At 39.7% G+C, this 23,302-nt stretch overlaps 1 protein-coding gene across 11 annotated transcripts in view; it reads left to right on the forward strand.

Moving 5' to 3' along the window:
- FYN (FYN proto-oncogene, Src family tyrosine kinase) overlaps nt 1-23,302 on the forward strand; it is a 114,231-nt gene that overhangs the window by 14,248 nt on the left and 76,681 nt on the right. For 2 of the 11 annotated variants that reach the window (XM_079971683.1, XM_079971680.1), the window contains exon 2: nt 991-1,100. The exons of 7 other annotated variants lie outside the window; for them this stretch is intronic. The gene's annotated coding sequence lies outside the window, so the exon portion shown is untranslated. Of the gene's footprint in view, nt 1-990; nt 1,101-18,173; nt 18,248-23,302 lie in introns of those variants that run through there. 2 more of the 11 variants (XM_079971684.1, XM_079971686.1) reach the window with 2 other exon arrangements.

Consider the following 23,302-nt stretch of genomic DNA (forward strand, 5'->3'; position numbering starts at 1 on the left):
CCTTAAGAAAATGTCAGATTGTAAAATCCCATGAGTAACTTTAAGGGTTTGACCTAAATCCTTGCAACAAGTAGAAACTTAATTAAGCTAGACAGCTGCACTCTTGGCCCCAGTGATTTTGCCAAATATTGCAGATTCTGCAAATATTGTCTCATCTTGCCTTTAGATGTGCCATTTATGTAGCTGCTACATAAGAACATTTAAAATGTTCTTGTAACATACTTGCTTCCAGTGATTTCTGAAAGTCTTTTTGGGTCTAATTCATTGTAATACAATTCATTTTATGACTACATGCCCATTTTTTGGTGTGAAAATGTAATGATTTATATATATGTATAATTGGCTGGCATCCTGTGGCGCCAGAGAAAAAGACTTGCCAATCTCAAGAGTGTCATCTGATTCCTAGTTTTGCAAGCTGCTGTGATCTCTTCACAATATTAAAAATTAAAGCAAGGCAACGTTACGATGATTACAAAAGGCTTGGTTGTGGGTTCTAAGGGTTCTGCTTATAAGGAAAGAGACCTAGATGCAAAAAGAAACCTTTTAGAAAGAAGTCTTAGGAGGAGGAAGAAGTTTCTTGTCTGATTTGCAATTCAGTGAATAGATTGAGTATTCACTAGTTTCTGGCATTGTTACTGGCAAAGCTGAAGTTACTGGCAAGCTAAAATCTGGAGTGGAATATCTTTTACTAACATATGAGCATGCATGTCAAGTGAGCAAAATAAATTGTATAGGTTAAGAGAATATAGGAGGAAACATTCTTTGCCGTCATACTTTAAAACATCACATGCTGAGTAGTAAAAACAGCAAATAATAAGAGGATTTATTGCTGAGTTTGTTTTTTTCAGTGGCTGCTGTGACATTTAAATATGGAGCAGAATATGTAGCAATGGATTTCTAGCTTTTCCTGCGTGATGGCATATAAACACTTTGATATATTTAAAAACTGGTTCATATGAGAATGAAAACAAAATCTTCTTGTCCTCAAAGAAAACAGCAGAATCTTCTTGACTTGGCTTTGACACAAAGCCAAGTTTGCATGAGAGCCCCAGCTGTTGCCTGAGATGAGCTACTGCTGTATTATTTCATTCAATATGCAGGTATGTATGTCATGTTCTTAATGAAATTGTGAAACCTTCTAAAAAGACACTGTTAGGCCTTGACCCCTTAAAAGCACTATCTTAAGTTGTTTACTAGAACCAGCTGAGAAATTATTCAGAGGGACCTGGTTGGAGTATTTGGGAACCTGGGTATCTGAGAATACAAGTTAACCAACCACTGAATGTTGAAAAGTTTTGCATTTTTTATTTTTAAGTTATTTTTTTTCTCTTCCTTGTTAGCCTTCCCCAGATTTAACAAGAAACATGGCAAGAAAGTGCCAAAACATGCCGTCTTCTTTAACAATTTTTTTCTTTTACATAGGTTATTATGTGCCACCAAAAAACTTCTTTTCTCCTCTATTCTGTTGTTGGTAGGGTCAGAAAATAGTATTTCGCTAGTATTGACATTTGTAACTCTCTGTGATTTTTGAGTTTCATAAATGTTAAGGGCATTGGGTTCCTTTGCAGGTTCAGAACTTGAGTGGCACTGATATGTGTGAATATCATTTCAGAGTCAGACACTTGTGAACACTAATTCTGAAATCTTGATTTGTAGTGTTCCTGCTTTCAGAGAGGAAAGGTTGGAGAAACAGAGGAGAGATCTTTCTCATGAATTTATTGCCTAGAGGATAAAAGGAACCTGGGGAGATCATTGTCCAAATTGCTCTCCAGACATGGTAAGAGCATAAGAAGAGCCCATCTGGCTCAGCATCCTGTTCTCACAGTAGCCACTGTGAGTTTTCTCTCCATATTGATGTTTGGTCCAATTTAGCACTAAAGAACAGGTTTTCCCTGGGAAAGGAGCAGGGCAAGGGGGAAAACCACGCAGACTCTTGCTCTGGGAGACCCCAAGAGCATATTTAGGGGCACTTGGGAGAAGGATGTTCCATCATGCAAGGCGAAATCCTTGTACTGACAGAATGTTCGCCATAGTGCTACACTGAATGCAATGTAGGGTATCCAAACATAAATTCAAGTATGCAAAATGGTGGGGTGGGGTCATCAGGATATGGCTAAGCACCTTAATGCTGCCCCCTTTTTGTGTGTGCCTTAATGCAGATTAAATAAATAAATATCACATGCAGGAGTGTGTTTTTTTAATTAAATGGACAAGTCTTTTTCAACTGTTTCATTGGGACTGCATGATCCCCAACTGCAACAGTTAATACTGAAGACAAAGTTCCCACTGGCTTGCGCTGATTTAAAAAAACAAAAAATAAAAAAGGATATGGGAACACTGTTATTTTGTTACTAGTTTGAACAAAAATTCCCAGGGAAAAAGATAAAAATATGTGGGGTGCTTCCCATGGGGTTCATAGTTGTCTTGTGCTATTAAACAAGTAAGATCTCATGCTATATATTTTGCATGTGGTGAAGTCATTAGGTTTCTTATTTGAAGTGCTTAAAAATAATAAAAAGAGACCTTTGTTATACAAGAATTATTATGTATGGCGTACCTATTTCAATGCACTTAAAATAAAAAGATCTATTTAACTTGCAGCATTGTAAATCCATTGGGGTAGAAATGTTTTTAAAATACAACTAAAATTAAGAGCAAAACCAGCAGCCCTATATCTTGCCGAGCCATCTGTTTGCTGTTTTCTCCAACCACATTTTCCAATGTTCAAGTGCTTTCTATATTATACTTGTCAGTTTTGGTGTGGAAGGGAGCAAAATGGTGAAAAGCTTTAATGTATTTTCTGAGTGGGAAAGTGTGCCGTTTTGTGTGTGTGACGCTGCTGGAAGTCTTCTATGGAATTTTGCTCTGCTGAATCTTTTATTGGCGTATCAGTATTAATTGACTTAATATTGTCAGATGTGTTCTCAGAATGCCTGTTCTGCCTTCTGCTCCTAAACTTAAACATCATTGGATTATTATTATTTTTTTTTTAAAAAAAAAAAAACCCTATTAAGGTTCATATGATATACAGTGAAAAGAAAGAAAGCATGTCCATGAATATTTAACATTTTTATCACGTGAAAGAGAACTTCAAGAACCCCGCTTCATAGGGATAAATAGTTTGCATTTTGCCACAGAAGTTTTCATTCTTGGGGAGCTACAACTTTGCTTATTCATAGCGGATCGGTCTCATCAATTCCTTATCTTAAAGACTATCAGACAGAATCCAAGTTCCAAAAGTAGAGGAGCAGCAATATGATAGGACTGATATCTTCTTGGCATAGGAACCAACTCCTAGGGGCCGTGGGGGGGTTGGCCCCCAGAATAAAATATTTGAGGGGGCTTGGCCCCCTGCAAAGTTGATGGGCATTCCCATTCAAATGGTGTGCGTGCACCGTGTCATGTGATTGATTATGCAGGGTGGGGCTTAACTAGGCAATGTACTGGAATTCTTCGATTTGGTACATAACATTGGCCTGGTTCTTGAAGCATGGTAAGCCAAAGTGTGGCTTAGCAAAGCTCCACAAATGTGTGGGCTCCTGGCAAAAAGCTTGCAGTCACTTTGCCAAGGTAACAGATCGCAGTTAGCGAAGAGAAAGCTTAACCACAAGTCCCAGCTTAACCACAAACCTTGGCTTAGTTCAAAGTGGTACAACAGTAAAAAGGACGGGGCGGGGGGAAGCAAAGAGGTTGTGAGCTTCACTCTGGGAGCCCACACATTCATGCCATCTCTCTGCACTCTGTCATGTGAACCAGCCCATAATATTTTGGTGATGGTTGCGTAATTTCAGCTATGACCCGAAAACTATTACTTTTTAAAGCAGCCAACTGATGTTAGGGAAGATGCTATTTTCAGCCTGATCTATAGTGATGGGGTAAACTATCCTGATCAAGCTCAAAAACCAAGATATATTACTCCACTCAGAAAATTGCTCAGTTTATTCTCACCCAATTGTCAATCAAATCAGATTATATGATATTCCTAAATATGTCCTTGGGAGCACGATGATGTTTTGTTTCCTTCTTCAGCTACTTTCCATCACCTTGACTTTTTTGCAGATCTTAGGACCAGCAGGTCTCTCCCTCCCTTCCACACCCCTCTGATACATGGCATGTTGTTATAGCCATGCTGAAAATGCATTTTTCCTCATGCAGCTGGCATCTGTCAGGGTGGAAGGGATGACTTAAAATCTTTGGATTTTAATCCAAACCAGAGACATTGCAGGGCTATGATGCTTGCCCCATATTTGAGATGATGATTGCAAGCCACCAAAATTAATGTATCTGAGCAAGGAAATGTATAATTTGGCAACTTGATTACTCATTTGAATCTGCCTCTGTGTTCAGTTTTGCTCCTAATCTCAAACCCACTGATTAAATGGGGAGTAATACTAATTTTAATCTGTCATTGAAGCTTTAGTAAAGCTATCAATTAAATCGATTGAAAATTGTAGCCCTGGAGAAAATTAATTCAAAAGTTTATTATTACTAGTGGGCAAAAGTCCAAAGCAGCATATTAGCACAGACATAATCTTCACAATACAGTTGCCTAGTACATATTAATGTTGTAGTTATACAAAGAACACTTAATTATAAGAACAATCGTTTCTTTTTATAAAAACACATTTTAAAAGACCGTTCCATAGGTCAGAAAACAGCTTACTTAAGCCCATACATATTTATGGATAAAATTATCAGTAGTGAACACCCTTGAAATTCATAGGTCCCACATATGAGAAGGTTAATGCATAAGTTTATATGAGATATTATATTCAACATCAGGCCTCTTCTTTCTTTTTCAAAGGAACTATAGGCTAAATCCTGCAAATTATAACGTTAGACTGATTAGTTGACATGTGTTCATTTCTGTTTTTGGCACAAGTGGATGTCCCATGTGCTAACATGATCAGTGATAAAATGGGTCAGAAAGAGAAGATGAGTATATTTATCTGCGCCAGGGCAGACTTCCTGCTCCTGAGTTGTGCAGGAAAATCTACACTTCTTTAAAACAACAACAACAACAACAACAACAACAACAACAACAACAGACACAGACCAAAATGGCAGAAGTAGAAGGCACATGCACACTGCCCTTGGGCTGAAAAGATACTTGCATTCCTGAGATCCCAGTTCCCCCTCCTAAGCTTTCCAACCACGAAGCAACATGCTGCCATTTAAGTTACAAGAACGCCAGCAAAGGGGAAACTACTGTGAATTGTGCATAGGCACCTGCACATCTTCCAGTACTGATTTCTTTGCACACAAGACTTCCAACCCCAAGAGTGTCAAGCCTTTTTAAAAAAATCATGGCCTCTTTCAGCCTTGGCCAACCTTCTTGAGGCAACACCTCACTCTTGCACTCGCACGCAGGCACACGGCCTGGATCAGGCCGCTGAACTGGAGGTTTGCCACCTCTACTTTTAAACTGTAAAGGAGGCATTATCCCAACGTAGCACAGCCCTCTGTGACTGGTTGGCTTCAGTGGGTGAAAGGGGGAGAAAACAAGCTACTTCTCTCCCTCCTTGCCCCTACCATGAGCCAGTGCCACTGCAGCGACTTCAGGAGATGAACCTGGTTTTTCTGCCTTCAGTCATAAAGCCAAAGACAAGCCAGGTGTAGTTTCTTGGAGGGTCTTGAGCCTGTTACTTCCCAGATGGGACACATGGAGACCAGAAATAGCTACCCACAGAGCTAGGTGTTTGGAGCCAAGCTCAGGGAGGCCCACTCCCGTCCTTATACCTTGGCTAGGTGCTGCCCTGTTGAGCAGAGGGAATGCAATGGTTATCCTAGCTAGGTTGTATTAATCCATCTGAGAGGTTCCACGTATGGAAACATGTTTCTTTGCATGGATTTCCCTTTGTTTAATTAGGCATGCATCATTGATCAGAGTGCTGCTCAGTTATTTGCACTACATTGTTTTCACTGGAGTGAGCATTTGGACCTTATCCAAATGTGCATCCACATGCTCATTCCACTGAAAACAATCCACTGCAAATCGTCATCAGCCATTGCCAGTCCAAGTTAGTGTCTCTTAATTGTCTAAAACTGGAACTGGAAATAAGCTTCCAGCAGTGAAACACGTTTGTGAATTTATTTGTGTATCACAGAGAATAGAAACCCTGTTACATATTGGGATTGCATAAACATTCTTTTTTTACATAATCTGGATAGCCTTGGGACAACGTAATCAAAATGTTGACAATTCTAGTCCTTTAATTTGAACTTTTGACAGGACCTTCAGATATTCAGCGTCACCTACTTCAACTACAGCTAAAATGTGGTATAAGGCAGCATGAAAAACTCATTCTGTACTATCTTTAAAGTGGTTGCAGAGATGTGAATGCAGAATAAATCAAATCAGATCTCTTACCTGGGTCTGCATAAAGCATACTAATGCCTTTACAGAGCTAACTGCTTTAAGCTCAGTGGTCTTCAAACATTTTTTCCAAGTTGTTGTTGAATTAAAACTGTGATGTAGCTACTGGAGGATTCTAATGAGTTATATATTGGTAAAGGACAGTCAAGTTTGAGTGAATTTAAAGAGTGTAGTGCAGGATAGTTGAGATATTTTCAGTGGATTTGCAAAGCAATCCTGTACTTAGAAGTAAGCCTGAGCTATTTCTACGGATTGATTCCCCGGTAAGTGTGAGTAGGATTGCAGCCTAAATGTCTGTAGGAGCAGCATTTGAAGAAGAGATTATTTAATTCTATGATTCTAATGGAAAATGTATGGAAAGAAGTAAGATTGTTGGTATCAGGGTCTCTGAAAGATCTTGCTCAAAAAGGCGGCCCAGGCATTCATGTTGCATCCATCTCTTTGTATGAGATAAAAATTGTGTTTGCATTACAGTTGCTACAATTTTACTTAGTTAGTTTTCTTCCTTCCTGCCAAATGGTCAAGATTTATATCAGCATAGGTGAAATAAATTTATGGAAATCCATATATTGAAACTTTCAACAAGAACCCTAATAGTGAATGTCACAAAGGAACTGGCTTTTCTCCTCCCCATGTAAACTGATAGGTGTTCTTTTGATCCTCTACATCTGGTTGGTTGTTTGTTTGTTGTGCAAGCATGCCAAATCCATTTTAATTTAACAACCTGAATTTCAAGTATGTTTTTGAATACCACCTGCTAGTCTGGAAGAGCCTTTGGACTACAGACTGTTCTGGTAGACTCTGCATGGGAGATACTCAACCTTGTTAGCCAGTAAGGAATCTCCACCACTGGGCAAAGAATGTCTTTGTTTGGGACCCATCTCCTGACCTGAATACTATTTCATATCTGCTTCGTGTCAGCATCGTAGAAATGCTGCAGAGTAGACAGGACTGATGTAATTTCTAATGAAAGGACGCAGCTAGATGAGACGAAAATAGAGGAAAGAGGATAAGATTTGTTAAAGGCTACATGGGAATGCAATAAAATCTAGCTGACCCAGTACTGTGTAGAAAATGTGAGGGCTAGGAAAATCTTGGCAAAAGTATATTTTGCTTTAAGGAGAAATCTGTAGGCAGAATAATGTGCTAATTTGGTTGATATAGAGGATAAGGCTGATGCAAGCGTGACAAGAGGCATTTAAGACAGGAGTATACAAGACAAAGACAGATCTCACATGCTTAAAAGGGCTTTTGAGGTTCTTTCCCACTGTTGTTGTGCATGTGTGAAAGACAAAAATGAAGCATTAATTGATGTACAGTGGTACCTCTGGTTACGTACTTAATTCATTCCGGAGGTCCGTTCTTAACCTGAAACTGTTCTTAACCTGAAGCACCACTTTAGCTAATGAGGCCTCCCGCTGCTGCCGCTCCGCCGTCGGTTGATTTCTGTTCTCATCCTGAAGCAAAGTTCTTAACCCGAGGTATTATTTCTGGGTTAGCGGAGTCTGTAACCTGAAGCGTATGTAACCCGAGGTACCACTGTACTGTATAATGCTATTAAATTGATTGCTGGCCATATTAGATAGATTTACAATCACATTTCATTCTGCATTTTTCATGTGTGTTGCTGTTGAGCAGATTTTTTCGAAATCTGCAATAGTTTTAGTGATCCACCAACTATTTTCCATAGAGCTTGGCTTACTTGGGAATATGTTTTTTAGCATTTTAATCTCTCCTCACTATGTCGTTTTGGGTACTGTTAAGGGGTTCAGCTCCTTTACCCAATTCTACTTCCTTTTCTATGATTGTGTCAGCATCTTCCAAACCTTTTTTTCTTCTTTGATCAAACCAATAAGGTCAGGAAAAAGCCTTGTCTATTTCGTCGTTTTCCAAAAGGGCGTGTATAATTTTATGTTGTTGTTTAAAAACCAACAGCTGATAAGATAACTTTCGATTTCACCAGGGCTTTCCATGGTGTTGTCAGCTTCACAGGAAACTGGAAGGGAAGAGAGAATGAATAAATATTCGAATGAAGTGTGGGTAGGAAGGTGTAGTGCAGAAATGTGAGTTAAACACTTTCTTGACAGTCACCAACAATGACATGATGGGATTCTATTTGCATCAAGTTGCAGGAGAGTATGGACCAGTACACCGGATAGGCAAACAAGGAAAGTGTTACCTTCCACACACTATCAAGAGGGGAGGGTGGCAGTAACAATATCCAAAGCAGGATATTGGATAATCCACAGGAATAGTGGATGGGGTGAAGTAGGGAGAATTTCCTGAATAGCAATTTAACTGCTTGAAAATGCAGGTGTGATTTGGGCTAGAGGCACATAGAGCTATGCACTCCTGAGAGAAGGACAAAAGGAGAAGGACAAATCAGTGACGGTTAGTGTAGGGGGGGGTAATCAGAGGTGGAGTGGTAAATACTAGTCAAGTCATTTCAGTTTGTAAACTGATAGTGAGACTTAAAGGTTTTAAGGATTGGAACAATAGTAATGAGTGTAGTGGCAGAGAGAGAGAGCTTTAGGACATCCATTCTCAAGGTATTTGGCATGAGTGGAGGCTAGCAAAAGAGGTTATATAGTAACTAGACTAAGCAGCAGAATGTGGCAGTGGCTTGGATGTGCACAGAAGGAACAGAGAAGGAAAATGCAGAGTTGAGTCATTGTCTAGCTCAGTATTCTTCTGCAGAGTGCACCAAGAGGTTGATGAAAGTATATTCAAACATTTTATCCTTGTTGCAAAAGACAACAATTGCTGCCCTTATTTTTTTTCCTTGGAAAAAAAAAAAGCCTGCATTCATAGTGGAGTGTGTGTATTTCAAATGTGTATACATTACACACACAGTAAATTAGCTCAGTATTTCTAAATCTGCTTGCAGCTTAAAGTGCAAACAATTCCCGATATTTTTAAGATAAGCATTTTCAGAACGTGGCTGGCATATTCATTGGTCTGCATTAAACGAGGCTTGTGGCTTCCAGCTCACAAAAACAAAAAACAAAACAAAAAAAACGTGATGGCTGCAGCTCACATAAATAGGATCACTTGTCCCCCTCAGCTGAGATGCTAAAGGGTGAATAGTCATAAAAACTGAATAAGCTTTTCTTTTCCATTTCCTAATGAAGCCACATGGTTAAGCAGTGTGTGGGAAGCTTGCCTATACCACAACTGTTCCGTTCATAAACGAATTATTCAAAGCTAGTACTCTTAGGCAACTGTCAGGAGCAATAAAATATTAGGTACACAAAAATTATTTCTTTTAAAACATTAAAACTATCTGGGTGTTAATGTGGTAGGTGCTTTATGCCTGAGGGCCAGGGATTAATGAATTTGGGTGAGGACTGTAGCTTAATGCTCTGTCCCAGTGCTGACCTCTTGCATACCTGGATGACATTATAGGGGTCTACCATTGGGCAGCTACTGATGTCTCAGTGTCCTCAGAGGGCAACACTGCTGCCACTGAACAGAGGAAGCTGGTGAGAAGATGACCCATCTGATGGGATACTGCTGAGGCTTCTCAAAACTAGAACCAGCTATGCTGTCCACTATAACCCCTAAATGATCTCTGGAACCTACTTTGTTTATACTGCAGCCGCATTCTCCATGTTATTATAATTTTGAAAGTAGCTACCATTAACCTTTCTATGCTGTCTTCCATAGTGCTGGGATCCCTTGGATAATCTCGTTTGCTTACAAGTAGAAAAGCTGTGGAAGATATCATGCAGATGACTTCTTTTTTAAAAAAAAATTTATTAAGTACAAATTAGAAAACATACATATTTACAACAAAAGAAGATACAAAAGAAAAAGAAAATACATATAACCAAGGGAAAAAAAAATAGAGAATATTTTTTCTCTTTTCATATTTACAGTTATTTATACCACTATAAAATGCTATTCACAATAAAGGAGTGAAATGAAAGATAAGGTATCAGAAAAAAGAAAAAAATAACAAAGAAAAAATGCAGATGACTTCTTGTTTTGTTCCAACAGTAATAATAATTTATTAAATTTCTATACCACCCTTTATCTGAGATCACAGTGGTTTACAATATAAAAACGCAGCAATGCATAACATAGTAACAAACAAAAACAATAACACCCCCTACCACAGTTTAAAAGGCCATTGATTGTTTAATTAGCCAAAGTCCTGGAAGATGAGGAATGTTTTTGCCTGGCACCTAAAGATATGTAATGACAGCACCAGGCAAGCCTTGCTGGGCAGAGCATTTCACAAATGGTGAGCCACCACAGAAGAGGCCCTCTGGACCTTATGTGGAGGAGACGCACGAAGAAGGGCCTCAGATGATGATCATAGGGTCCAGGTTGGTTCATATGGGAGAGGCAGTTATTGAAGTTTTGTGGTTTAAGGGTACGAGCTATTTAAGGCTTTATAGGTCAAAACAAAGCCCTTAAATACCATTAATTTAATTTTAAAACAAAAATTAATTTGTGTTTGTCGGGTTTGTTTGTTTTTTAGTGATAAATCTATTAATTTGTTTTGCAATGGCTGCTGAGAGTACATGTTTTCCTCTACAGCTAGAAAGAGTGTGAAACTTTGGGCTTTTGGTTCATTTTATTTTGAAACCTTTCCGATAGAAGAATTATAGTCTTGTTTTTTCCTTAGCATTGCTGCCGCCTTGTTTAGGAAGGGCCATAGCTCAGAGGTAGAACATTTGCTTTACATGCAGGAAGGTCCCAAGCTCAATCCCTGGTCTCTCTAGGATGGGCTGGGAAAGACCCCCGCCTAAAAACCTGAATTTGTTGCCAGTCAGTATAGATAGATGGACCAGTAGTCTGACTTAGTATATATTCCTACATCTGGTAAAATGAATCTTTAAACAGTTTAACACCAGCCACTAATGCAAAACTCCCATTTGGACATAACAGTGTATGTCATTAACTTGCATTAACTGTCCTCTGCTAGGAAATGGCTTATCCTAATTCCTGCTCACCTTCTGCATGTAACAGGCTTTCACTATCCAAATATTTTATGGTGTATTTAAATACAGTGGTACCTTGGTTTTACAAACTTAATCCGTTCGAGAAGTCCGTTCTTAAACCAAAGCATTCTTAAACCAAGGCTTGCTTTCCCATAGCAGCGGGGGACTCAATTTACAAATGGAACCCACTCAACAGGAAGCGAAACATGTTCTTATTCCAAGGCAGAGTTCACAAATCAAAACACCTACTTCCAGGTTCACAGCATTCTTAATCCAAGTTGTTCATAAACTAAGCTGTTCTTAAACCAAGCTACCACTGTAGTTATTTTCTTATCAGTGTTGTAGTGTTGCTGAACTGGCCGCAGCTCTCAGCACCCTTCTGGTTTTCCACCCCATCCTACCAATCAGACTTGTGATTTGGTATCTGACAAATAGATAAGATATGAGGGAAGGAACTGATATATCAGTTAGTTAGTGGTATTACTAAAGCACTGGCACCAAGTATCCTGTCAGTCATCAAGGGGTTTCCTCAAATGTAGTTCTTGGAACCATTTGAAAGGCATTTCTTCTGAGGTAGTAGGTTACAGAGAACCATAACTAGCCTGTTAATTTCTCCTTCCTCTGAGCTTTCTGATGGTACTTCCCTAGTCTAGATAAGCAAAGCATTTAAGGAGAAGATGGACAGACAGACATGAGTTCATTTGCCCAGCAATGTATGCAGCCTTATATATGTGGAAGAACAACAAAATTGTATTGTGGCATAAAAGAATCTCAAAAGCGGACAAATTTATTATGGTATATGCTTTAATGGACTAAAGTCCATTTCATGCTTTTGCAGGTTATAATGGCCTTGATAAAAATAGTTCAGCAGTGATGGAAACTGTGAACAGAAGACGAGAGAAACTCAGCAGGCAGCAGCTGCATCCAATAGTAGACTACAATGCTCTGGTGTCAGTTTTTCTGAGGAGAGGCTTTGTAAAAAGGAAAATAGCTATTTTACTTCAGTGATAGCATTTGTTGTTTTCTGTTTGGCTTTCCTTTCTTTTGAATCAGGAAAAACCTCCAAAGAAGCCCTGTGAGGGTAGGAGAAGCCTCCAGAAGTCTGTGCTTTATAAAGAATAACATGAAAGATTAAAAATAAAAAGGAAGTGAAACATTTTGAATTCCAGCAGAGCCACTGAAAAAGAAGTGAGGATAATGTAAACTGGCAGAAGTTCGGGGAGGGTTTATGGGCCCACAGCAAAACTGAAATAGGAGGCTGGGTGGGTCGTTCACAGCAGTTCCCCCCACCCCATAAGTAATTGAATCCACAGATTGAAATGAGCTTCCTAGCGTAAGGGTGAGTCCTTGTCACTCCTTCTCTTCCTTCCTCACCCCCAGCAACCCTGGGCAATGGAGAGCGAGAGCATCAGAATGAGCTTTTAGATGCTAAAGTAAGGAACAGATACTGCAAAAACCCAGAAGGAGATGTAATACAGAAAGCTAAGGAAAGCCAAGCAGCAAGAGATCATCAAGTCTTGTGCCCTCAGCTACTCCTGTGACATGAATATGTCCAAAGTCATACTCCTCAAATGGAAGAGAATTTGGGTGAAGGCACTGAGCAATGTTCTTTTAAAACATTTTGGTGACAAAAGGCAGAGACACCGAAAACCCTATTTTTGTAACTTCTCTTTAGGCTTTATTTATACAGGCATGATCTTACCTGTGTAAAGTCTTCACATGTGCCTGATTACATTTAGATGCAGTTACCATGTGTGCTTTCCCTTTCATGTATAATGTCATCATCCTAACAAAACCAGGCCATTGATCACTGGCATGCTACATTTACAAATCAATTGGCCAGCATACATGGCAGGTACATTTTAATGTGACTGAGCACACATATGAAGTATACATGTTTAAGGACTTTCACCATGGCCAACTATCTTCTGGATTAAGCAGGCCTTGGTAAGTAACTCTTGGTAAGCATTGTCTTGAAGTAGCTCTAACTATCAGTTTCCTATCAGTCCTGGGGCAAAAAGATTCCTTTCATGGGCTTTGATTAGTTGAGTCTGTTCATTTTTAACAATCACATACCATTTCTTCAGTGCTGTTCTACCCTCCCCACATGGCAAACACCTCTGCAGCATCTGCATTGCTTCTGAATAGTGTGTTAAGGGATGACTGACACTGTGGGTTAAACCACAGAGCCTAGGACTTGCCGATCAGAAGGTTGGCGGTTCAAATCCCCGCGATGGGGTGAGCTCCCATTGCTCGTCCCTGCTCCTGCCAACCTAGCCAATAAAGCGAGATGAGCGCCGCAACCCCAGAGTCAGCCACGACTGGACCTAATGGGCAGGGGTCCCTTACCATGTCAATGAGTCTGTTATTCCATCTTCTTGGATGAAAATAGTGAAAATATTTGGAGTTTGCAAGCTGCCTAGAGTTTTTAAGTAGAAAAAAAACCTGGAGGGTGACTTGAACTAAGTGGAAAATGTTGCAACCCATGATGTGTTAATAATTCCTGTGGTGGTATGTTCTATAGACATGGAATGATTATCAGGCTACACAGTCAAGACTTAACACTGATTGTCGGCATTTTTGTTGTGCTGGAAGAACAAATGAGTCACGCAAAGAACTCAGTCTTGAGATAATCTGAGATATTCTGTTAACTTTTGAGGATTAGCTTCTCCTTGGTTGAAAGGGCAATTTGGGTTTCTTTTCACATTTTAGTTCTCAGTGGGAAGTTTGCTTTAACCCCCATTTGCCTCTTCAATGGGTTTTTGGATGGGAAAGCACATTATATTTTAATGAACTAATAAAAAACAATTTCCCTATGCTTTGACAGATGTTTTGAGTAAGACCTCTAGATGCATTGCTATATGGTAAACTTTTAACTGATTTAATAGTAATTGCATCTTCTTAAAGAACCCTGGGATGCAATCCCTAATTGATACTGGTCTGAAGTTTTTGCATGTTAATTTCGGGGCTGCAGCAAAAACAATTATATTCAGTCTTCAGGGGTTTTGTACAGAGGCGTAGCTGCTCTTGGCCACACCATGCTCTTGGCCACACCATGGGAGAGTGACCTTCCCCATTACCTGCCCACCCCAAAAGTAACCATTCATCCCCTCCCTTTTATGGAGGATGAATGGTCCTCCAAAAGAGCATACATTTATCTTAAACACACTTACTAGGGAATAGGCCCATTGAAAACAGTAGGACTTACTTCTGAGTAAACATGTATACGATTACAGTGCTAGAATCCGAGCAAATTCTTTGAACTTTTGCCAAACAGCAAAAGATTCTTGGGAGAAGGCCGTGATAGTTAAAGATATCTTCCCCAACCAATATGAAACTTTGTAGTATCTGTGTGCCCTGGGTATGCTTTTCTGAAACCCTCCTCTCATACATGAAGTACCCTGCTTGCGTTTTCATTTTCCTTGTGGCTCTGGGTGAAGTTGTGTGATTGCCTCATCATATGCTTAGCTAGCAATTTAAGCCTGCCATACAACCGCAAAACTGACAGAAGCAAATTGAGCCAAAGCATGATTAAATGCAGGTTGTGCTGTGAGCTAGGTAGGTTACACATGAAGCAATTCCACAACTTTTCAGATTTTGCAGGTGCATTTATCCTATATTCTTTATGTACCAATACGTTGACTCTTCCTGTAACTGGCATGATAACTTTGAAATTTCTTGAGGATACAGGGCATAAATTAAATGAATTAATAAATAACATAATATCCTAATTGGATAGAGATGTTGGGTACCAGATGCAGGCAACTCCGCATTTGCACACATTTGAGGCATGTAGAACTGATCCGTGCACTGTTTTCAGCACGGGGGGGGGGGGGGGCCTTACGTACGTCCTGCCAACTCGCGCTGTGCCTTGGAATGCAACCCCCTTGCAAACGGGGAGTTGCCTGTATGCTTCTTTGAGTGGTTATTTGATTCTCTTTGGGTACTATGGGAAGCCACTGAATGTGTTTCTAAAGTTATCATTTAGTCTAAAACTAGTTTTAAAATATTATATGCCATGTGGCACTAGTGTGTGGTTCAGAGCCTGTTACTAGATCAAAAAGCTGTGTTTTGCTCTTGCTGAGTAGACCAGTGCATTTGCTTATATATAAAAATGTCCTTGTCTTTTCTGCTCAGCATTTGTTCTGTGAAATAGATCTGTGTGAATGCTAAAACTGCTTCCAAATGGAAGTGAGACTTATAAGCAAGCTAAATGACACAGTTTAGAGTATCTGATGTTTCTATAAATATATAGGAGGAAAAGTATAGCTTGAAAAAGTTAAGAACTTCAAAGGGCTGACTTTATACTTTTCAGAGGCAACTGTAGCTTTGGATAAAATAGAAAGAAAGGAATCAATACTTGTAATTGCATGGATGGAGTTAAAAATATCTTTGGAGGTTAGAAAGTTGTTAACATGACAGCTGCATTTATGCTACAAATCTTTCCCCAGAGCCTATAATCATACCAGAAGTTACTGTAGATCTATATGGCTTTGCATTTTAACATAATCTTCAAAAGTAGAATAAATTTGCACGAGTTTTGGATTTCCTCAGCAGCAAATGTAGTGAATTAATTTTCAGTCAAGGAACCTCCAGTTCAGTTCTGTAATGTATAACTCTGGAAATTATCAATTGCTTGTTTCCTTTTTCTTCCAGGAGAAGATTAAGAAACCACCTTTCATTCTCGTTTTTGAAGGAAATGAATTGAGAATCATTTCACATTATTAGTGATTAAGAACATTCTCTAGAAACTTGCTTGTACTATCAAAAACCTATCTTGTTTTAAAATACAGTGGTACCTCCGGTTAAGTACTTAATTTGTTCCGGAGGTCCGTTCTTAACCTGAAACTATGCTTAACCTGAAGCACCACTTTAGCTAATGGGGCCCCCTGCTGCCACCGCGCTGCTGGAGCACGATTTCTGTTCTCATCCTGAAGCAAAGTTCTTAACCCAAGGTAATATTTCTGGGTTAGCGGAGTCTGTAACCTGAGGCGTATGTAACCTGAAGCGCATGTAACCCAAGGTACCACTGTATATCCTATTGCTGTGGGTTCTAATAAGCCATACGTTGGAGACAGTAAACCATTAGTGAAAACCAAAGGCTATCAACCAGTAATCTTTTTAAATACAGGCAGGATAGCCAAGCAAAGGGTACAGAGATTTTAAAAAATGTAGTAAGCTGGATTTTTTAACCAGGTAAGAAAAATCCTTAATACAGCCCTTTGTCTTCATTTGCCTTCTGCAAATCTCTTTTGATCTCCAGTGTTGTATGGGGTCAGGCAAAGGGATATGCAGAGCATTCAGAGATCCACCTGTCCCACATTCTTTTTCAATACTTCCTCTGACATGTGTTTTGGAATACGACAGCAAAACTCAGATTTGTGTGCACTTCTGCGCCTGAGATTTAGGAAGAGTAATGTGTATTGTTATAAATGGATTCTAAATAGGAGTCATAATGCATCTGTATACAGCTTTAAAAATTTCTGTGCTAACTGCAAACTAGAATGGATTTTATTTCAAAACTTATTAATTCATTCATAATTTCAATTTAAAAAAATAGCAAGCCTGAAAAGACTTTTACTAGTAGGGCTTTTGGAGGATTAGGCAATTGAGGGGATTTACTAAACTGATGACTCTTTTTTGCTTTTATAAGTTTTCTCCTCTGGGCAGCACTTTCTAAGTGTTACCTATTACAGCCGGGTGAATTAAATCAACAATCTGAAAGAACCACTAAGCAATTGCATTAGAGTTCATTCTTGGAAACGTTCACCTATATCACACAGTACTTCCAGAAAGGAAAGCACTTCCTTTACACTGTAGTTACCTTACACTTAATTTTTTTTAAACAGCAGGAAAAAGAGGAGACATTCCTGGAACTATTTCCAATGAGATGAAGTAGAAAGCTTCATACCGTGTCATCAGTAAAGAACACACAGTAAGGCATCCATCAACACAGTGGCCTGGTTCACACATCACAGTAAGCCAAGTCATGGCTTATCAGGACTGTGTGAATCTTCTGGAGATTAGGTTGCCCCCACTTTGTTTCTTGCTGGTCTTTTTAGCTCAGCGTGATACAGCAGCTGTATCATCCAGATCAGGGATTATGGTTCCTTAGCTATGATCTGGAACCAAGAACAAAACTAGTGCTCTTTCCTTCATGTACCACTTCAGTGCTTTATTTCTAGCTTGTATTAAGCCACAGTTCCCTCTTATGTCAGAACAACACACTTTGGCTTAAGGTGTGTTATATTAGCATATGACATTAAGCAAGATATGACATTAAGCTAGAATTCCTTAGTTGGACATAATGGGGTAACTGTCTTAATACAATCCAGAAATGAAGTGCCACATTGGTATGAAAGAGGAGAAAAACTCATCCCTGGCATTTGTTCTGGCTTCATAATCATGGTTTATGAAACCTGGAATGATCATCTACATCATGCCATTGTATCTGAATAGCTAAACCATGGTTTGCAAATGTCCAGAAACCATGATTTGAAATGGGTTTGTAAACCATGGTTTGCAGTACATCTGTATTGATTAGAACATGATTGTGATTATTGCTCCAGAAACCTCCTTAATGTAGAGATAGAAGTGTTCAAGCAGGCAGAAACCAAAAGCTCACACTGTTGTTTCCTGAGCACAATCTGTTTAGCACTGTGGTTACACTTGCAGGTTGTGTCACTTCAGCTCTTTGCACCTCTCCTCTGTTCAGAACAGAAGGGAGGGAGGGTACCCAGTCCTGGCATCCAACGAAAAGCATGCATGTTAAGGGGGGATTATATAATGTATGAGAGACCGAGCCACTGCAAATAAGAAGAGCAAACAGTGTTTTATGCATTTTAGATTTTAAGGGAGTATTTACTGAGACCTTTCAAGAGATACTGGTCAGGACGCTGCTGGCCGCTCTGGAGGGCACCAGGTTGGTAAAAGTTTCCTTGTGAATTCATAGTAACACCTGGGCAAGATATATTCGATGTAGCCTTTGAGTTTGTGTGTGGGTTTAGGATTTTCTGGATAGTTTATCGAATTATGCTTTACAGGAGGGATGACAGGGAAGAAGGACCGAAGCACAGCTAGACTAGTAGTGGTGGTGATGCATGTCTTGTTAACTTTTATTTGTGTGGTCGTTTCCTCCTGTTTGTAACTGTACAGTGGTACCTCGGGTTAAGAACTTAATTCCTTCTGGAGGTCCGTTCTTAACCTGAAACTGTTCTTAACCTGAGGTACCACTTTAGCTAATGGGGCCTCGCGCTGCCACCACGCCACACGATTTCTGTTCTCATCCTGAAGCAAAGTTCTTAACCCGAGGTACTATTTCTGGGTTAGCGGAGTCTGTAACCTGAAGCGTCTGTAACCCAAGTTACCACTGTATATGGTATTTTCTACTCTTTGGCGTACTTTCAAAGAGAAGTGGAAGAATGTCTATTCCAGTGGCATTCGACCAATACAAAAGGGTTAATAAAAGCTAAAGAATACACCCTGAATCTAATTAAGATCTCCGGTGTACTTGAACTTCCTGATTATCTTGCTTCCCTCATTATGTTATTTTAGAAAAATTTCTGTAAGTAAGAAAAAAACATGCCTGTTTTCTCTGTGCTGGATGTAGAAACAGCATTAATAACACAAGCTTGAACAAAATAATAGGCATTGAAATGCTGATTTCAAGAACAAGACATAATGAGAGTGAAGGAAGCTGTGCATTACTTCTTGTGTGAGCTCTGTGTGTGAAAGGAAGGCATTTTATAGGTCTTATCATTGTGAAACATCAGAATGGTTTATTGCAACGTCCTTGTGTGTTGATGATTTTGTGTCAGTTATAGATAAAATGATGAATAGAAAACCATGTAGGTGTGTGTGTGTGTGTGTGTGTGTGTGTGTGTGTGTTGGCTGCTCTTGCACACATGTTTGTATATAAGAAATCTATGAAAATGGTTTCCCAGACACCATTGAGGCCCAGACATACATAGTTGCAGAGATGAATGTGCTTTTAGACCTCTGGTGTACATTATATTGGTGTTCATTCTATGGTCTTTGTTAGCTTTGATTGTGGCAGAGGTGTGAACCGATTTACTTGGTCAGGTTATATTTCCTCCCTTTCCTTTTCCTCCGTTTCCTGCTGAAATTCAATCACAGACCATCAAATTCAGGCTACACAATTAGAATTGATTTGGAACTATTTTGCAAGAAATTTACTTCTCAAAATCAGATTTTTTGCAATAAGAAAAGTACAGTAACAGCGAAAGGCCCTGAAAAGTGTGGGATAACATTTGCTGAACTCCCTGCACACAAATCAGAACAAATCCTCAATAAAGAGCTAGTGTCCTCTTATTTTCATGCAAACAAATTAGTATGAATGTTCAATAAGCAGGTTGCCTGGAAGTACCTCCTCTCTAACTTTTTGTCCTACTTTCAATGTCTCATTTTGTGTTATCCCTTTGCCTACATATTAAATCCTAACAACCCTTCCCAGAGTTGGGGAAAGAACTATTCAGCATGAAATATAGATCTGGTACAGCATAGCTTTCATAGGGACCCAAGTACATGCATGCAGTTCAGGAAACTAGGTATAGTGACAGCACCAGTTAAACAAAGGTTGATGCTTGAAGCTGGAAGGAAGCTAGGAGCAGCATCTGGTGCTTTGAGGGGCCAAGGAGGGACCTCCTACACTTTTAATTTAATACAAATTAAGGCATTTGATTGAAATAGGTCAGCACTTACTCATCTTGGTTTATTGGTTCATTACTTGTATAGAAGATTGGATAAAAGAAAATGAAATGTAGATATGAATGAATAACCCTGTAAAAATCAAATATTCAAAAAAGAAACTCATGATGAGCAGATTTTAAAATGAATTGCAGAAATTGCTTGAGCATAGTGTTGTCTTGAGCAAAGTCTTTCTTGTTGATCTCTAAAAACTCATTTTCATTTACCTGGGCTGTTTCTACATATGTTACTACATGCATGCATGTATGGAAGTAATTTCCACAGGTATTCTGAAATCTCATGTAATGCTGAAGCAGAGAACTCAGTAGCACTTGGTTGTAACAGAAGAGCAGGGAAGCCATTCGCTCCTTTCCTTCTATGGAGAGACCTTCTGAGACCATCCACAAGCTCCTTTAGCACCCTTGGGTTAAGCTCATCAGACCCTGGAAATTTGAATTCATTTAAAGTAGCTAGGTGTTCCCTTACTACCTATTTTTCCTGTCTTGGGCTGCAGCACCCTCCTTACATTGTTTATTCTATTATCACAAGGTTGGGCACCGCTTTCCTTTTGGGTGAAGATAAGAGACAAAGTAGGTGTTGAGCAATTCTGCCTTCTCTCTGTCACCCAATAGCATTTCTCCATCTTCTCCACTGGGAATTACTTTCCCAGGGCATTTCAATCACAGTGTTGTGTTTGAGAGATGTTGAAATAACAATGTGTTTTACCCCTGTTATATGGGGATAAAATAGAGCTGCAGATTTAACATAGCAGATTTGGACCCAAATAAAGAATTGAATCAAAACAACACAGATCAGGATGCTCTCAAACACGGCAGATACAAGGCAAATCTTGTGGTCACTGCTCACCCCTATTAAATACTTCTGAAATTGTGGCTACCCTTCTACTCTATCAAATTCCAGAGTGCTCTCCTCTGAGCTCTTTGCAATTGTTTAGAATATCTTGCCAGACTTCTAATGTCAAAGCAAAGTAGAACAAGGCTGACATTTGAAGCACATGGTGGCATTTTCTCTCCTCCTGTGGTGTGATGTAGCTATCTATTGCTCAAGTTCAAAAAGGAGACATTAGCGTTACAAGAATGGCTTTGTGTAAGAGATTTTTTTAAAAAACCAGTTCAGTTTTTAAAATACAGCTTATTTTTTTAAGCGCAGTTCCTTTAAAAATGAAATAAAAATGTTTTCTTATAACTAATAGTGTTATGAAGGAGTCTTAATCCAGGCTTGCACCTGCAGGCTGTTTTTGTTTTGTTTTTTAACAATGCTCTCTTGGTTAGACCTTTTCTTTTTTTACTATATTAGGGTGGGGAATTCTTTTCAGCCTGATGGTTATATGCTCTCAGCAGGAGCTTTCCAAGTGCTGCATGTTGGTAGAGGCAGAGGCAGAAATGGGTGTAACAATGGATGTGGCTCTTACCTTTGTACAGTGGGCTTCATTCCAGCCATGCAAAAGTTGGAAGTTTCTACATACTCACACCCACACACTGTCAATCGAGGCAATGAAGGAAGCATTATCACAGCTCCAGTCACACAAGGCCACTCAAGGAGGATGCGGAGGAGAGAGAGAGAGTGAGGGGTGTGGCCTGGGAATAAGACATGTGGCTTGGGAAGGAGATGTGGCCTAGGGAGAGTCCTGAGGGCCAGATAGAGACACCTGAAGTGCCGCCTTCATGTCTGGGCCTCAGGTTCCCCACTATGTGCAATCAGGTATTGGAATTGGCATTGGTTATCATAGCTATCATTCTTATTTACGTTTCACCTAACACTTGAACCAACACAACTTTCTCATGCGCCTCTGTTTTACTCCTAACTTTGTCCTGATACTTTGAAGATTGTTTGTTCAGCTTTGCATTTTATAACTGGTTTTACCTACCTAATAGCCATAGTCGACAAGGAACTTCACAAAGTAAAGTGAGTGGACTGGTAAAGTGAGGTATGCTTAGCTCTGCCCATCTCACTTGAGTGTTTGTGCTTGGTAGTCAGCTGTTTACATCCTCTAGTTTTCAAGGAGTTGTATATCATTGCAAGGTGAATAATGTGAACAGAACTTGCAAGATTTTCTCACACTATATCTGTGGTGTCTTGTCCTTTTATTCCTTGCCATCAGATATCTTTAAGATGAGGACATAATATGATGGAGAGTAGGATGCTAATGTTTGGACCCTCACAGCTGTCCATAAGGCCTGACACACAGTGGAAACAACAGGTGTGATTTTCTCTCATCTCCTCCCTTCAGATATGGCAGCACATTCCTTAGTTTTTGATTTGCTGAATCCTCTGCAAAGGTAGATAGTGTATATAGCACCGGTCAGCCTAAAGTGTTGTCATTGCCTTGCTTTGACCGGTGCTGCCTTGGCTGACAGTAGTCAGCTGTGTTCATTAGACCCATTGTCAGGCCCATCCCAATGGAACAGTGGTGTGGACCCTCAGATCCACAGGCCAAACTTGGCTTGACAGGACTTCAGATTTGGCCCACAAGGCCATGTTCATCAAACCATGCCCATAGAGATGCAGCTGCCGGTGCACATTTGGGTTCACTCCTGGTTGCGTATTTGCAATGGAAAGCAGAATTCAACTGATGATAGGCAGTAGAGCAGAAGTCTGCTAGAGGTCCCTACTTTGGGACTTCAGAGCATCCAGTCACCTGTTGTTATTTTGATGTCAAGTGATCAACAGGTAGGTACACCTGCACACATGCTAAAATTGGTCTATGGAGCCAAAAGGGTTCTCCAACGCTGCAGTAGAAGGAACACAGGATGAAAGTTGTCTTTAAGCCACTGCCCTCTCTGCCAAGAAAAATAGGCTTTCCCCAAGGTGGGCTACACAGCACGGCAGTTAAGAAGCAATGTGCAGTTGGTTATGCCAGTGGAGAGGAGGACATCTCAAACAGGCTGAAGAAGGAGCAGAAATGTAGGTTTCCATAAAATTTTGAATGGAAATTTTGCATATGGTACTGTACTTTGCATCAGAAAGTTTTCAGTTTGCACTGGAAAATGCCCTAGAGACTCATTTATTTTGAAATGTTTCTTTTACTTTTAATATTGTATTTTGCAATGGGCATTCATTTATTATTAATAGTGAACTCAGAAAATGGAAAATTTTGCTTTTCCAGAAAGTTTTCTGCAGCTGAAAATAGGGTGATTAGGAACAGACAGGTAGTGTCACAAGAGAAGATGGGGGCTTACAGGAGATCATCAGAGTCCAGATTGGGTGACTCTCTGCAACCATTTTAAATCAGCTATGGCAGGAAAACTGT

The sequence above is a fragment of the Podarcis cretensis genome (genome assembly GCF_951804945.1).
Source record: "Podarcis cretensis genome assembly, chromosome: 3".
NCBI classification, from domain to species: Eukaryota; Metazoa; Chordata; class Lepidosauria; order Squamata; family Lacertidae; genus Podarcis; species Podarcis cretensis.